The sequence below is a fragment of the Stylophora pistillata genome, chromosome 4 (assembly GCF_964205215.1).
Source record: "Stylophora pistillata chromosome 4, jaStyPist1.2, whole genome shotgun sequence".
Classification (NCBI taxonomy): domain Eukaryota; kingdom Metazoa; phylum Cnidaria; class Anthozoa; order Scleractinia; family Pocilloporidae; genus Stylophora; species Stylophora pistillata.
The window spans coordinates 41,287,755-41,304,820 of NC_142522.1; the positions used below are offsets into that span (position 1 = coordinate 41,287,755).

A 17,066-nucleotide genomic window follows, 5' to 3' on the forward strand; every position below is an offset into this window, starting at 1 on the left:
ATTTCTAGTATGTCCATTATATTGAACTCCAGTCGTCTGAGACTAAGAAATGGGAAGCTGTCATGCCATAGTGGATAGGGAACTACAGACCAGTAAGACAGAGGGCTGTCGGAGCACGGATCAAAAAAAAAAGAAGTTTAAGAGTTAGTCAAAAGAGTTATTACGAGAAGCACTGAAGTTTTACGCCAAACTTAAATATGCACTTTCCCAATGGTCTTTCGTGGCGATAATGCAAACTTTGGAGTAAACTCAGTAATTGTTGATGGCTCAAAAAATATGAAACGAAATCAGGAAAAAAGCGATACACAAACATTTTACAAAGGAAAAAGCAAAATTCGTTTGACTCTCTTGTGCTTATTCAGTTTCTTCCATGGACATGAATTGTTAAGCCTCGCAAAGAACATTTCAGCGGCTCATTTTAAAAAAGCTTATCACGCGCTGCTTCAAGAAATATCGAGTCTCTTCAACACCTCGGTGACTTTAATAAATGTTACAGAGACTGTAAATTCTTTTTCCCCATTCTTTCGCCTTAATTAGGACCAGAAACGCAGCTAAAAATATACTATTTTTCTTTTCAATGCTTTATCAGCAGCTCTAACTTTAACTTTAACTCTAACTTTAACCTACCGGCTTGCGATTTCTTAAAAGAACATGAGAAACAAAGCTAAAGCAAAAGCAACCGTCCTCGTAGTTTCTCTCTTTCTAGTTTCTTTCTTCTCATCTTTTGTTCGACACAAAGTAACCAATACTGAACCTTAGAAGTCCTTTGGGCGAATCTTCATCTCAGACCTCTTAAGGGAATCCCATCTGCTTTTCCAGTGATACCAACAAACTCCATTATAGTCGGATTTGCCTTCGAGGTACAAGCCATTGAGGTTTGAGCGATGGCAATACTTGTACCACCAGGCGCCTTTATAAGAAGAGCCACAGTTAGCGCTTGAGTGGGCGTCATTATCCTGGTCTTTTGTGGTAAATGCTGAGCCATTATGATAACTGAGAGAATCACCAGCCGTGCCTGAAAACCAAATTTTAAAAATTCGTCACTTGCATGATAAATTCACATGATAAATCTGTATCTATAGGCGACCATGTTCAAGTTCTATTTTACTTATCATATCAACACCATAGGCCCTTACTGACCAGAGAATTCGAAAAACAACCCTGGACTGAGAATGATGAGCGCTTTGCGGTTCATACGAGCTGCCCAGTAAGTATTCCAGTTATGAATTTGAAATAACGATATAGACAAAATGTATACAGGTAAAACTCAACTTTACCTGAATAACTTTCTAAACCCAGCCAGTATTTGGCATACTCACTCGCCACAGAAAATAATTATCTTGCCTTTCAAAGATCAGAAATCCGCCGACACCGTGCGCAGACAGCTAAGCGACCTTGGAAAGAAAATCGACCGTGTACTACAACCACTTTTCACAGGTAGAAAAACCTCGGAAGATTTAAAAGTCACGGAAACAAAGTCCTCACTTGTAAACCAACAAGCGTTGTGTATGAATCTAAATGTAATTTGTGTGATGCGAACCACAGAAGTTACACGAACCATCACTTCCACCTTAGTATTGAGAAGCATAAATATTCGACATCGTTTTAAACACTTTAAGGAAGAACACAATCAAAGACCAAACAATCTTCACGAGCTTTGCCATCCTAAAGAAGAGCCGTAGAAAGTTTAAGTGCCTCATTTATGAGATGCTTTTAATAAGGAAAACGAGACCGACTCTGAATACTAAAAAAGGCTCCATTCCAATGAATCTCTTCATTTAATTATGTACTTTCTCTTTTCTTACTCCATCTCATTTTGAACAGATGTAGTTTCACACTTTCCTTTCTTTAGATAGCATAACCCATAATCTACATTTGATAATGGTGACGTATCGCCAAAACGTCATGTTTTAATCGAGCTACGTTTTACTATGAAATGTTATCCTAAATCTTTCGCTATTAAAATTCAATTTTACCTGAATATCGACCCAGACTTAAAAGGTATTTCGCTCTCTCACTCGCCACAGAAAATGAACTGTATTCTGCAAACGCCGTTTTACCATGGAAGTCTTCCAAGTCAACACGAAGCTTGTTGCTGCTGTTTGCAGTTAGGCGATGAATCTTGTCCAGTCCGAGCCAAAACTCGCCTTTCAGATTACCGAAGCCTCGCTTGTATTCATTCCAGTCTCGAAAGAAATCTACGGAGCCGTCAATTCTTTTCTGAAACACCGTCCATCCTCCGCCGGCTGCTGTCTGATCACAGAAGACTTCAAATTCACCCAAACTATCGGGATCGATTTTATACACTCCACTGCCAGACTTGTAAGCTTCGGCGCAGCTCTTAAAAACTATAAATAAAATAAAATTGTTATCACATGAAGCCTGCATGAATAATACCAAGCTCCCAATCAAGTAGTTATTAATCATGATTAGTTTAAAAAAAAAGACTAGTTTACGGCACTCAAAGCTAACGTTTGCAGCATATCTTTACCGTTTTGTTTCGTACAGTTTTGGTTCCTCTTCAATGCATTCATTTCTTGTTCCAGCCTGGCCAGTTGTTGCTGAACCAAAGAGAGTATATTTTCGATTTTCTTGGAGTTAGGACCGGCTTATAAATTGTAGTTGACGTTACAGTTGGGTGACTTCGAAGAAAGATTAGTCGAACCACCCAGCACCGTAAAGGAAAAACAACCAAACAAATTGAAAAAAAGTTGTAGGAGACATAGCAAAGAAGCACGTTTGCGAAAGTTGGTTCCCTTTAATGTTGTATATGTAAGCTGTTTAGGTTTAGGTATGTTTACCATTTTCTCGGCATGCAAACCGGTGTTGAAGCATTATAACTGACGCCTCAGGGCGGAGATGAAACGAGTGAATTTACCAAATATAGCAAGGAAAATATCGTCGAATTTCGTAGTCTGAGAATAGTTATGTAATTATTACTTACGTCTGTGGCGCCATTTTCCTGAGTATTCCGGATGACACTTACCGCTCTTTGTTTGTCTTTTTTGCTCCTAGGAAACGTCGACACAGGTGGCCTGAGTCAGGTTAAGTAATACTTGTTAGAAACTCTTCTTTCATTTTTTTATGGTTAAATAAACACACAAACCCTTCGCCAACCTCTATTAATTCCATAGCATTTATAGAGGTATGGGCGGGAGAGTATTCACATCTATCCTATACATGGTCGAGACCTTGCTCAGATCTAACTTGAAAATATCATTATCACAAAATATACATTTAACTGACCTGGACAGAGCCAAAATATGTCGATCCTTTCTTCCGCTTAAAGTCACCTGGCTTCATTTGGCGAGTTCTATTATTCAGCTCACAAATGTATTTCGCATGATTGCCTTTAGGATGAACATTAAACGACTTGCAACTGTTATTTGCCACACATTTTAGCTGGCTTTCAAACTCGTCAAGAACATCAGTTTTGGTCATGACGTGACCAACTAAGGCATGATCTGCGAAAAGAAGTTTGTGCGCGCAATTAGCTTTAATTTAATAAGAGGTAATTCGGCTTGAATGAGCCGAGGTTTGAACTTACCAACTTGAGTCTCAAAAACTCTTCCACAAAAGTCATCGCTCGCCTCAACAAACCAAACTAACAGGAACACCCTACATATTACAAATAGCAATTGAGACATCCACAAAGCCTGCATGGTGTTGCTTCCCTCTGAAGCGTTTGAGACAAGCGTTGAGTTTTCTCGGACCACAAAAAGTTGCTCGTCGCCTCCAAGATCTTCAACGAGGCCTTGAAAAATTAGCCTTCAATAGCGTGGCTTTAACAAATAAAGGTATTTATTACTGCTAGCCGTTTTAATTATTCAGGTTGTTATAAAACAATCGGACCTTTGAGCCTGTTGTGACAAGGATTTTGAGGGGCCTATCATTGAAATGCGCTTTGGCTAAATCACCGGCTGTGGGGCATGGTCCAGTTTACGACCTTATAAAGTATATTTACATCATTCGTGAAGGCTCACATCGATTTTCATTTTCTTTAATGCCCAAATCATGCTGTGAAATTAAAATATCCAGTAGGCCAGCTCAAAATAACCACTGAGTGTTTTAGAAATTTACAACAGCCCAATTACCAAGGTCATACGACACACATTTTCGCTATGGGGTGTCGTTCCTTTCCGAATTGTATCTTCAATTCAAACATCTGCTCTTCCAAAATTAGTTAACTCTTATTTAAAACGTTAAAATCTGATTGCAAGAGGTACACTCGAGATAGTAGCGAGAGGTTTCGCCCCGTTCCAAGTTCTTTTCTATTCAATTTGTCCCGGCCTACCTGGACAGTTGACGAACTTGCTCGATGATCATGAAATTTAATACAATGCTTGTCCCCACCTCACTCCCGTATCTTTCAGCTCATTTCCTTGTGGCAGAACTTTTTCCCAGTCTGAAAAAACCATAACCTCCTCGATTAACATGCAAATTGATTGCAAAACCGTCAGGAAATTTGATAAACATGGAAATTCCTTGCTGAAAAGAACTATTCTATACTTTTTATCGAGATAACTCGAGTCGTATCAAATCGACATTTGGCGGGTATCGAGTCGATTTGTCGTTGTATCGAATCAAGTTCAGTTTTTCTTGAATCGACTTGTAACGATTCGGATTTCAATTTGTATTGAAACGATTTACTCCTTTATGTCTTGTTAGTCAACTAGAGGTCGATCAAGTTCTTCTGACGTAATCACCAAATGTTGAGTGATACAACCTATGAGGCGTTAGCAAACTGCCCAGTAAAATACATTTTAGGAAAGGCAACCTGGTAACAATGAAATTCTCATCAAACAGCTTTAACTTTAGTCCGTCTGCGCTATGAGGTTAGCGTGTTTTTGAATACATTTCCCATAGCTAGAATAAATTTTCAGATGGGCGATTAATGCGTAAAAAAATACTATCACTTTTAAAGCAGTTTGTCACGAGTAGGGTTTACTGAACTAGTTCCAAAGGTTTAGATGATGGTTAATTACCTATCTTTTAAAAGTAGTGTGAAGAGATTAGAAACTTTTTTATAATCTTTTGGCAGGATTTAAAGAATAGTTGTGAAAACCACTAGATTTTTTTTGGGAGAAATCCAGGCTGATGGTTATGCAAATTCGTTCACTCCATCCAATAATCACCTTCTAGTCGAAAACTATGCAGTGGGAGGAAACGTAAAAAAAAAAAAAAAAATGCCACGACATACGTCGGTTTAAAGAAGAAAAATCAAAATGTGTCTGAATTTCTTAGGTTTACACTACGGGCATATTAAAATTGATGACACCGCAGCCGCTATTCAATTTATTCCTTAAGCTAGGATTTGTGCAGCTCAGCAAACAAAACTCCGGTCATACTTTTCTTTGAGTATAATCTCCCAATTGCCCTTCGCATGGTCGTATGAAGAAGGTAGCATAAGCTAGGATTTGTGCAGCTCAGCAAACAAAACTCCGGTCATACTTTTCTTTGAGTATAATATCCCAATTGCCCTTCGCATGGTCGTATGAAGAAGGTAGCATAAGCTAGGATTTGTGCAGCTCAGCAAACAAAACTCCGGTCATACTTTTCTTTGAGTATAATATCCCAATTGCCCTTCGCATGGTCGTATGAAGAAGGTAGCATAAGCTAGGATTTGTGCAGCTCAGCAAACAAAACTCCGGTCATACTTTTCTTTGAGTATAATATCCCAATTGCCCTTCGCATGGTCGTATGAAGAAGGTAGCATAAGCTATTTTCGTCCCCACCTGCACACTTGCATCGGTAGAGGTGGAGAGGACAAAAACGTAACTGGAGCTTGTCAAAGAGGTGTAAAGGAAACAATTCGTTTCGTAATAATGTGTTAGGCTTCAGAACAGTCTTAATTTTGAAGCAGTTTGCAGGTGAGAGGTGGCACACGCGAGGAGCGGTGAGAAGGACTATCCTCTCTTTTTTACGCCCGTTTAACTATCACGTGACTGATGTGTAGATTCTCTTTGTTGCTGTGATTAAGTTTTTTTGGTTTTTTTTTCCTCAGGTTTTAGTTCTGAATTATTACTTCTTTTTTTTTTTCTCCTGAATGGCAAAATATGAACACAGAGTTTCTGTTGTGTCACTGTTATTAATTTAGGGTCGCATTCTATTATCATTATTTTTTTAGCGGTCAAGGACCGCCGGGATATTGATATTACAGCAAAGCACATTCTTTTCTTCATTGCTTCATCTTTATTGAAACCGCAAGCTTAGCTAAAAATAAATCTCACTGATAGAAGTGTTCTAAAGGCTTTATCAGTGACTGAAGCTTTGAATAACGAAACACTACAGTAAATTCTGAGTTGTTTGAAAACTTTACTTACAGATCTAAGCCTGCACCCTAAATGTATTTCCCGCGGACTCACTCATATTTTGGCTGACACTATTAAAGTACCCATATTGGACCTTAAAAGTCGTCTGGACGGATTAATATCTCATACCTTTTTACGGACTCAGAACTTATTTTTCCAGAGATACTACGCCATTCCCCTACCGTCCTTTTTACTATTCATGTACACGCCTGATTGAGGTTTGAGTTATGGCATTTCTTGTACCACCAGGCGCCTGCTTAAAGGGATACACAGTTCTTGCTTGAGTAGGTATCATTATCTTGATCTTTAGTGGTGAATGGTGAGCCACGATGATGACTGAGAGAATCACCAACCGTACATGGAGAAGAAAAAGTGCGAATTTATTATAATTCACTTACAGCTGTATAAGTGAATGATTTGTTTGACTGCTTTCTATATGAGGAGGCATACGTGAACGAAAACATTCCGCATAATGAGTCGACTTGGAAAAATTAGAATAATCAATTCCGAGGACCCCAATAAGAAAATTGTTTTTCCTAAAATCATATTTGGAGAATTCAACTTAAAATGAAGAGAAAATGAAATAAAACACTTCAATTTTAACTCTTTTCCTCTCCGGCACTAGCACTAGTTTTGCCAACAAAATGATTATTTTTACATAGAAACTGCTTTCAATTCTACCTGCAAAGTTTATTAGAGTATCGTTCCTCACTAAAACCACTCTTAAATTAAATCAGTTTCACCTGAATAGATCTCCAAACCCAGCAGGTATTTAATTTCACCCTTTCGCTTACCGCAGAAAATGAACTGTACTCTGCAAACGTTGTTTTACTATGTAAGTCTTACAAGTCAACACGAAGCTTGTTGCTGCTGCTGCTCTCAGTCAAGCGGTGAATCTTGTCCATTCCGAGCCAAAACTCGCCGTTCAGGTTGCAGATGCCCAGTTTGTATTCATTCCAAGTGCGGAAAAAATCTACTGTACCACCATATCTTTTTTAAAACACCGTCCATTCTCCACTGGCTGTTTTCTGATCACAGAAGACTTCAAATTCTCCCAAATCATCAGAATCGATTTTGTACGCACCACTAATCTTATCATCTGACTTGTAAACTTCGGCGCAGTTCTTAATAAACAGCTGAAAAAAAAAAAAGAAAAAAGGAAAGAAAAAAAGAGAAATTTAAATTGTAACTTCAAACTGAATTTTGCAACTGAAATCGTATTTGTTCAATCTGAAAGTAATACTCTCACCAACCTTTCTTGTCTCTCTTCACACTAGTTTGGTTTTTCTTCATGCTGGAATTTCTTGTTCAAGTTTGGTCAATTTTTGTTGAATGTCAGGAAACATATTTTCTATTTTCTTGGAATTCGGACCCCCTGAGCGTATCAGTAGTTTTTATTTATATTACACTGTGGGTGATGTTTCGTATCGTTATCGGTTTTTGCTGGTTTAGACGACAGTTTTGTTGAGTTTGAAAGCGCCTTCACGAAAAAGGCGAGGAGAAGAACTTCACAAGGATATTTCATCGCGAATTTACGTTCGATAAACTTGGTGCAAGTTCAGGTGATTGCTGAAACTGACCCACTAAAGGACTGATTTTTCAACACTGTACCAAGTTTATAAAACGTATGTGAACAATCTTTGTTATTCGAGCCTTCACCAGGATTTTTCGCGTGTCAGCATTCTATTTTAGCTGCTCGTAGATGTACTAATTACAATAGATCGAGTGTTAATATTGTTTGGCCACTTTGCTTCACTGAATTTGTTATTGATAGTTTGGCCATTGACTCGTCGAATGACATCGTTCCTATAACCATAACAATACCAATAACATTTATTATTTGTATTGCGCTTTCTCTATAAAATATTACTAAAGAAGGAAAGGCAAATTAATTAGACAAACATTTGTTAATCAATTACAAAGTCGGAGAAAAATTTAATTTGAAAAACTCCTGTTACCAGTGTTTAGCCAGTTCGGGTCGAGTGAAGAATAGCGTCTGAACCGGACTAAGAGAATTGGATAGTCATATAGTCTCATATTTACAATTTTCTGAAAACAAACTGATTCTAGTCAAATAATGCATTATAAAGAAACCAGTCGTCATCTAATGGTTCAGAAATGGGTTTCCCTAAAACTGATTATTTTTGTGATCCTACAATACCGATAAGCTTGTAAATTCGCAAACAAAAGCCGCAGTGACACGTGTACACGGAACACAGGAAGGGCAACAAAGGGCGTGACTTCACTTAGGTCTCTGATTAGGCAATGTCGTTAACTGGCTGACACGTCTATCTCCGTTGATTGACTAGTAGGAAAATTGATAGCTCATGTAATACATTGCAGATTGCTACTGAAGTAGTTTGCGAGAAAACCCTCATTATTAGCGCTGGGACACAAGCCTCCTTCACGCTGGGACACAAGCCTCCTTCATGGGGTCTGGCCGGCCAATCATGCAAGAACATAATCACCTAGACTTCTCGCCAACTAGCGTTTCTTAAGGCCTCACCCGCATTGAAGGGCGACGAAACTTTCGTATTAAAGCATTCATAGTGTAGAACTGCTCGCTGGCTACCTATGCAACAACACTGGAGAATTTCAGGAAAGCAAAGGCAAATAAATAAAATGATAATAGTAAGATGGGGTTATACCGCTCGACTTTTCGTGTTTCACTGACACGTTTGCGTTCGAGTACTTCTTAGAAAATGGCCCTGACAGGACAGAAAACGTGTGCACTGTAAGTACCTCCCGGTGTCCTATACAAAATCTTAGAAAACCTTTCTAAGACTTTGTACGAGACAACGGGAGCACTTGCAGTGCACTTACAGTGCACGCATTTTCCGTCCTGTCAGTAACGAACCAAAAAGGCAATTGATAAATGAATAAATATTGTCGACTTCATTAACAACTTTAAACCAAACTACAAAATTTTAACCAAAAAGGTTTACCAAGACTGAACTGATAATTACGTGACAGAGTTAATACTCATTTTTTCCAGCACCCACCACAGGCCGCCCAAGCTCTCTTTAAGAACCACACAAGAAACACAATTTGCATATCGATTTATAAGGATTTGTACGGGATTTTCTACAAGATATCCATGGAGATAGTTAAAAGTGAAAATATTAACTAAAAATGGCTTACCTTAAATCATTATCATCTTTATTTGCCTTATTTTAACAATTAAAAAATAGTTAATTACAGCGATAACAGTTAGAAGGCGGGGGGGACCCAAGAAGCCACCAGGCTTACGAGAGAGCTACCTCACTTACAATAATAAATTAAGGTAAGAAAAAGTGCTGCGAATGTGCGGCTTGGCCAATTCAGTGATTATTTAAGTAAAAACTCTTGCAATTTCGTTTTAAAGCTGAGAAAGTTTGACGAACGAGTGACTGAAATAGGGAGAGAGTTCCAAATTTTAGGACCTTGGTAGAGAATTGTAAACTGCTTGACATTTGTACGGCACAAATGCGTTCGATAATTACTGGCTGTTCTGGTACCATAGTTGTGAATTTGGCTATTCCTTACAAAAAGATCGAGAAGCAATGGGGGCAATAAGTTACTTTTGAAATAAAACACAAATTTGGCGATTTCAAACGTATTGACTTGGAAAATATCTAAAATTCCTAGTTTGGAGAATAAAGGGGCAGAGTGGTCTCGATAGTCTGAGTTGGTGATAGCCCGCACAGCTCGCTTTTGCAAATAATAAATTCTATTTAAGTTAGATACGTATGTGGACGACCAGACGGAGTTACAATAGACGATATAAGGATAAACTAAGGTGTAATACAAAGTGAGTTTGGTTGCAGAGGATAGGGAAAAGCGAGACCTAAATATAATGCCTATTGATTTAGCGATTTGTTTACATACATAGCTGATATGGTATTTCCAGGTGAGATGATTGTCAATATAGACCCCAAGGAATTTAGTTACATTAGCTTGTTGTAGGGCCCGGGGTTTATTCTGTACGCGTGTTGTTATTTTACCGATTTAACTTGATTTCAGCGGTTTTTTTTAATCCTGGTTTCCTCTTAAGAGAGGAGCGGCTAATGTTGCGTGGTCACTGAGAATGTCCAAAATGGCGACTTCACGATCCATACAGGCTTGCCAGCTGGTAACATATAGTAGAGTGCTAGTGTAAAAATGTAATGAACGGCATTATATCCGACAACATATCCAGGCAAGAAAACGCAAACAGTAGGTGCCAGGCCACAGGCAGACATACAAAACAACCGCTGGTTGACTGCTGGTTTTTAAAATTTTCCTCACTCTGTCAGTGTCACGCCATAATGCGAGTGCAGAGAGAGGGCCAGTATTGCACTAGTTTGAAAAGAGAGCTGATATGATGATGTTTGCCCAAAAGTTGCGTTTAACCGGCTTCTGTTCCTCGATTTCCTTGTTCTATTAGAAGGTTAAGAAATTTTGATCGGAAAGTGGACACCAAAACAGCAGAAGAAAGTCCTTGGTAAGACAGTCCCCAGGAAAACATTGAAAGGATTGCAGCAATGCTATGCTTTTAAAAATCTGACCACCCGTAATCAAAGTTTAATGTCTTTACGTCTTTACGTGGGGCATGGTTACCCGAGTGCCCGAGTCAGAGGTTCATGTATGAAACGCAAGACAACAACCCACCCATCCCACCCCAGGGGAGGACATCCATCACACAGTAATCCCGTGCTTTATCCCTCCCCTAGATCAGCTACTGTATCTATCTATTTGACTTGCACCTAAGTTTATAAAAAAAGGTTCAAGATAAGATATACATTTTTGCCATTTCAGATGGGAGACTGCCCTCATTTTGGCAAAGTGAGGGTTTGGTAAATATTGAGCATGATCACTTCCACCAGCCCTAACCACCTTGAAGGAATCATAGAGCTTGACCAGTAAATGATTGCTTTATATTAATTAACATTAATAACATGGATTGTTGAGGTTCAGAGGGAGGGGGGGGAGGGGCAATGGTGATGGGACTGAGAAGTACAGCTCTGTCCATATCACATCCATCACTCATTCTTAAAAGTAACCTGAAACCCTGGTAATTTATCCTTCTGACCTCAATGAAAGGCAAGGTGTGGCTTTGATCATACTTATGGCAAAGATACTTGAGTATATTGACTTGCAGGAGGAATACCAATTATTTCATAATTTATGATTTATAACCTTCACACCAAAAAAATAGGAATAACTCTATCTTTACAATACTTTGATAAGATTCTAAGTTTTAAACTTTTGCTTGTGCAACGAAAACAATAACAATTGGATTTAGAGTTTTCCACGTGACAGTCACAGTTATAAAAGCATGGTTAATTGAGTTATCCATCAGCTTTTTGTTTCATTAAGTAGATATTGTCAGAGCTTAATGAGCTTAATTAATAGCTCTTGCTTATGTTTAATTGCTGAACCTTGTCCATTAATTGTCAATCAAAGATTGGATCTATGGGTAGCCGGCAGTTCTACAATTTTGATATAATTGAGGCGTTAGTACCATGGGTCAATTAATGTAACCACATGCACAAGGAGCATTAAGCAGCGGAATTTGATGGTACAATCTTCACTTAAATCAGCAGTTACTGCAATCAACAGCAGCTCTATAATGTCTAATGGTTCAGGTTATCAGAATTTATGGAGCAATAAATAACAAACTAATACCACAGAAAATTGCTAACTAATAAAGAAGAAAATAATCAATAGTACCACTGCAAAGCAAGACTCCCCCCTACCTCTGATTTCCATTAGTATTTTTTGTGCAGGATTACCCACCAAGGTAACATTAACCCTAACTTATTATCAGCTGACCATTATTGGGTTAGGGGAGGGGTGGGGTATGCAGTTGCTCAGTTGTGATGCTGATCCTAAGAGAACATTTTTTAAATTCTCTTTAGAGAGTTTTTCCATTGTGCAATTTTGTTGCTGTGGCCAGAATAGTAGAATAATAAATGAATAAAGGGGGTAAGCTTTTAAAGAAACTCTGATGTTGCCTTGGTGGGGGAGTATATAACTCAGTGAGGTAGTTTTGGTTTTATCAAGTGAGTTGATGATGTAAATTAGCCACTGTAAAGAGTTTCAAAGCTCTGAAACTGTTTACAGTGGCCAAGTTACATAATCATCAACTCAGTTGATAAAACCAAAATTACCAGGTAGAATAATAAGTTGACTAGAATTTTTATTCCACGAGAGTGTACTAGTAGATAGGGGATAAAATTTTGAATGGTGGTTTTGTAAAGAAGAGCATAGTGGGTAGGACTTGACATTAAAAGAAAGGAATGTACTTTTAAGTTAGAAATAATGATATGTTGGAGTGAATGAAGTGGAGAACACCTATGAGCAAAGGAGGTAATGTAGATCTGGTTATAATAAAACAACATGCATTTATTAAGGACAAATATTAAAATCCAGTTTGCAAAAAATAGAAATACAGTCAATCAAGGAGTACCGGTGCACGAAATGGATTAAGAATGAAAAAACCTTATTCAAATTATAGGCTGATTCAGTTCATGGTCCTTGGCAGATGATAGCATACGTAGCAGAGCAAGGAGGTGGATAAGGAGGGGCCATATGGGCACAGCTCCCCCACATTTTGGTGCTGAAAATATTGCACAATGTAAAAATTGACAAGATATTCAATCTTGTGATGTTTACACATATCCTTTTATCAGCATTGCACTTGGCATACAAAGATGCTGTAAAACTTTTCTTTTTTAACAGCTCTGGCTTGTGTTCGAGAATCTTATCAACTGCAGCTGTGAGTTCGCCATTAAATACAAGACAACCTTTTTATAGGAAAGAAGAGGATTTAATTTTGTCTGTAGGAACCCAATTGACTGTGCTGGAAAAAAAATGAAAGTACGTCACAAATCAATTACAAAACAGTCAGTGAATTGATACAATACAATACAATTCTCTATTCAGGAGAAAAAAAAAGAAAAATACCTCTTGGAGTGGAAATTGTGAGGTTAAGCCCTATGCATGACAATTCCTTGAAGAAAAGTGGAAATGACTTGTACAATCCAGGAACTATTTGCTAGCTACAATAAAATGCAATCTCAATTCAGTTGCCAGGATAAAATTTAATTGTAAACCATATTAACATAGTAAACTAAGAAATATTCTAAATGGACTTAACGTCCATAAATTAAAGTCTGCAGTTTTGTTTGAAACAAAGTCAGTGATTCAGTGAGTACAACTTTGCCAAGCTAGATTTGCTTTGTGCTAACTGAAAACACAAAGGGCATTTGGGACGAGTTAACTAGGGGTGTACACATGGCTGGGTAAAATTCTGCCCCCCCCCCCCCCCCCCCCCCCACACACACACACACACACACACACACACACACACACACACACACACACACACACATTGCAAACTGCTCTGCTACTTCTAAATAGACAAAGCGTAACTCATAAAAAATACCTGTTCAAAACAGTAACTGATAGTGTGTAAAAAATGGGATAGTTGTGATGAGTTTTAATCTGGATTTCTGTGAAAAACACCAAAATGTGTCAGTCTGTTGCCATTCACAACTTTAACTACCTTTTAAAGTATTTCCATTCTCTCACTTGTTTTCACTTGTGGATGTGTTGAGTACAACCAATATCTTCCTGTCCTTGTCCATGCAAATAATTAAACACATCCCTTAACCCATCTCTACTCTAATCAACTGCTTGCATGGTTTTCATTAAGAATTATACTTGCAAGAGAATTATATTGGAAGAATTTACAAAGTATAAGTGAGCCACCTCTAAAATCTCACCACAGTTACCTCCCCTGTCTGCTGTCTACTGAACATCCCCATTGTTCTCTGTCAAATCTCCTTTAGGTTTGACAATTTAACTATTCTTGTGGCATGCAGTGCAGAGCTGTGTTAGTGAAGATTAGATGTTGGCAGGTTATATAATCTAGTTATCTCCAGCTTTCTTTATACGTAAGCTGTTTCACACATGGTCCATGTTGTGTCTAGGATACCCCATCTCTATGCCTTACTCATTGCTTTAATTTTGTCTTCAATGAATGTAGCCTTCCTTCATGCCAATATTTCACCCATGGATAGAAAAAAGAAAACAATTACTTCTTAAGAAAAATAGTGCTTTATACCTTCGCAAAGAGGACTCTTAAAAACTGACCCCAATTAATATGTAGACAGTTTTGAAATACCTTCCACTATCAAAACATTTTTTTTGAGAACCAATATTATTATGTATCAATAATTGGATTTTTTTACATTATTTTGTTTAGCCAGAAGACAAGAAGAGTATTGTTCGTCAAATCATTTGGTGTGGAAAAGGAGATTTAAGATTAGTAGATAAAAGATAAATCTAATCAGATATCAGGCAAGGCAGCAAAATAGATCATGACCTCGATATGAAATTTCAAACCACGATTCATATCTTTTTCATATTTTAATGACACAGATATTCCCCTCGTGGATTTATCTTACAACATAAAATACATCTTTCCTCGTACCTATACATTTCATACAGCAATATATTTTGTTACTTTCGTATTAAAATAATTTTACAAGAAATATATAAATATGTCTTTCATCTACAATATTTACTGAAGACAATTTTTCACCCTGCACAGGCAGGCTTTCGGTGAGCTGAATCAAGCAAACGCCATCTTGTCTTCAATTCCTCCTAAATTTTAGGAAAATTTCGAGAATTTTATAGATTTCCGATAATAATCATTTAATTCCTTCGTAAAATGTCTTTGCTAAATTGTTCTCAAAAGACATCCATACACAATTTTACCCACTATTTGATAGTGAAATCGTGACAAGAAAGGAGCTAGATATATTTACACCTCTCAAACCTTGACAGTCAGGAATTTATGCCACGAAACTTCAGTCATTGTCATTAGCCGATGAAATCGCGACCAATTCAGAGGATAACTTTTTCAAAATTAATTTCCACATATTCCAATGGTAAAATGTCAGTGAAACGATAGCGTGAGTTATCTATCACGAGAAAGAGAATTTTCAGCAGGAATTTTAAGTCTTCTTCATTTTCACAGAGATGAAAGCTCGAAATTTTTACTTGTTCAGAGACACCAAAGTAAAGTTTACGTACTTGGAACAGGAAATGAAGTATTCACAGCGGCCGTGGGTAAGCTTTGGGTTAAGAGACTTTGTCTTTTCATCGATGAACTACCTGACTGTCTTTGGTGATTTTTTGCTCTTTTCTGTTCATGCTGTGCACGATCGTGGTTTTCAAGTCCCGGAGGAAGTTCGTGCTCAGAGTGCTTTTTTCTCTTCAAAGAGGACTGTTCCACTCGCATTCTTGAGAGAGCAACTACTAATGAGTCATTCATTTCTGCAATGTCTTGAGTTTCCTGCAACTCTGGAGACGACGAAAGCACCGCAAACCCAAGATTCCGACGACAACCCAACACAGGGCTTGGCGGAGGGGCGCACGGCAATGGCGATTCCTTGAATACTGGCGTCGTTTGCCGCAACCTGGCCATTCCCTGGTGTCTTCTTTAAGTGCGAAACTCTTATTATGGCTTAGCCGTTAAAAGAACAGACCTTCCACAATATTCTGTTGTAAGAACTGCTTCTCGGTAAGCAAAATTTCTTCTTCCTTCGACATTAATCTACTGCACATGTACCATTCTCCCGCTCACATCATTAAGTCAAATCTTTTACATTTATCAGCTGACGCCATTATAAAATTATTTGATGGCTAATTGACCAATGGCATTTGTTGATACAGAATGCCTCCTTCAAAGTTGGCCAATCATATCAATTTTTCTATTGCGAAGACATGAGTCACGATATCTTTTGTGGTGAGCGTGACTGTGAGCACGAGACTGGGAAGAGTCACCCACGCCGTCTCACCGTCACCCACGCAAAACTCTGTGATCCAATTTTTTTTTTATCACAAATCGGTTATAGAACAGACTACTCCTTCCAAGAGTGGAAAAAGTTTTACAAAAGCTGACTGCCACTTATTTCACAAGAAGATATCTGTTTCCTCTGAGTAAGATCACTTAGGGTTTGAACGCGCCTTGTAGTATTTTAAAATCATTTGCCCCAGGAACGATTTTACCTGAACATCTTTTTAGATACACCTCGTCATAATCAAAGCCACAAATTTGACCTAATTCCAAACAAAAAAAGCTTTCCCATTCTATTCATTCGTTATAAAAAAATTAATTGAGAAGGATTCGGAACCGCTTAATTGTTTGTCCTGAAATATATGGCATTCCTTTCCTTTGTCTGAGCCTGTAAAGATTAGAACTAATAGTTGTACTGAATAATAAAGAAATCCTCTTTGCCAATGTTCCAACAATATGAAATACGCTCACTCGTGTTTTCTGGTTCTCAGCATCTGAAGTTTCCCAAGATTACGAAATCCCACCTCACTCAAATGACGATCGGGAACTTGTCACGTGCAGCGCGAAATATTGAGCAATATCGATGAAAGAGCGAGTCACGCGATGTTATGCTGTTTTTGACGTCATTTTTGGGAAGTCAACAGAACGTTGCCCTTTTGCACGACTCGCCCAAAATCAATCGCTGAGAAACAGATGGAATGTTAGGACAACCTTTGGAATATGACGGAAAGAAAATGACCTATTATGAGTTACAAACTCGTTTAAAGACTGCATTTTTCAAAATTTGACCCACCCACCATCTGAACGTACGGCATTCCTTTCATGGCACATTTTTGTGCGTGTATCGGCCAGTTCATTATTACAATGAAACGTGTGGTAAAAATGCTGAATCCAGCGTGCTATGTAACACTTACTATAATTCTCAA

The 17,066-nt window shown here is 38.1% G+C and overlaps 2 pseudogenes across 1 annotated transcript; both read right to left on the bottom strand.

Annotated features, from left to right (window-relative positions):
• Window positions 1-209: 209 nt before the first annotated feature.
• LOC148733776 (ficolin-2-like) lies at window positions 210-3,824 on the bottom strand (annotated as a pseudogene). Its single transcript, XR_016000731.1, has 5 exons — window positions 3,548-3,824; window positions 3,247-3,464; window positions 2,492-3,035; window positions 1,977-2,348; window positions 210-1,015 (listed from the first exon to the last, which is right to left on the bottom strand). The product of XR_016000731.1 is annotated as a ficolin-2-like (transcript).
• Window positions 3,825-5,985: 2,161 nt separating this feature from the next.
• LOC148733777 (angiopoietin-related protein 7-like) lies at window positions 5,986-7,836 on the bottom strand (annotated as a pseudogene).
• Window positions 7,837-17,066: the final 9,230 nt, after the last annotated feature.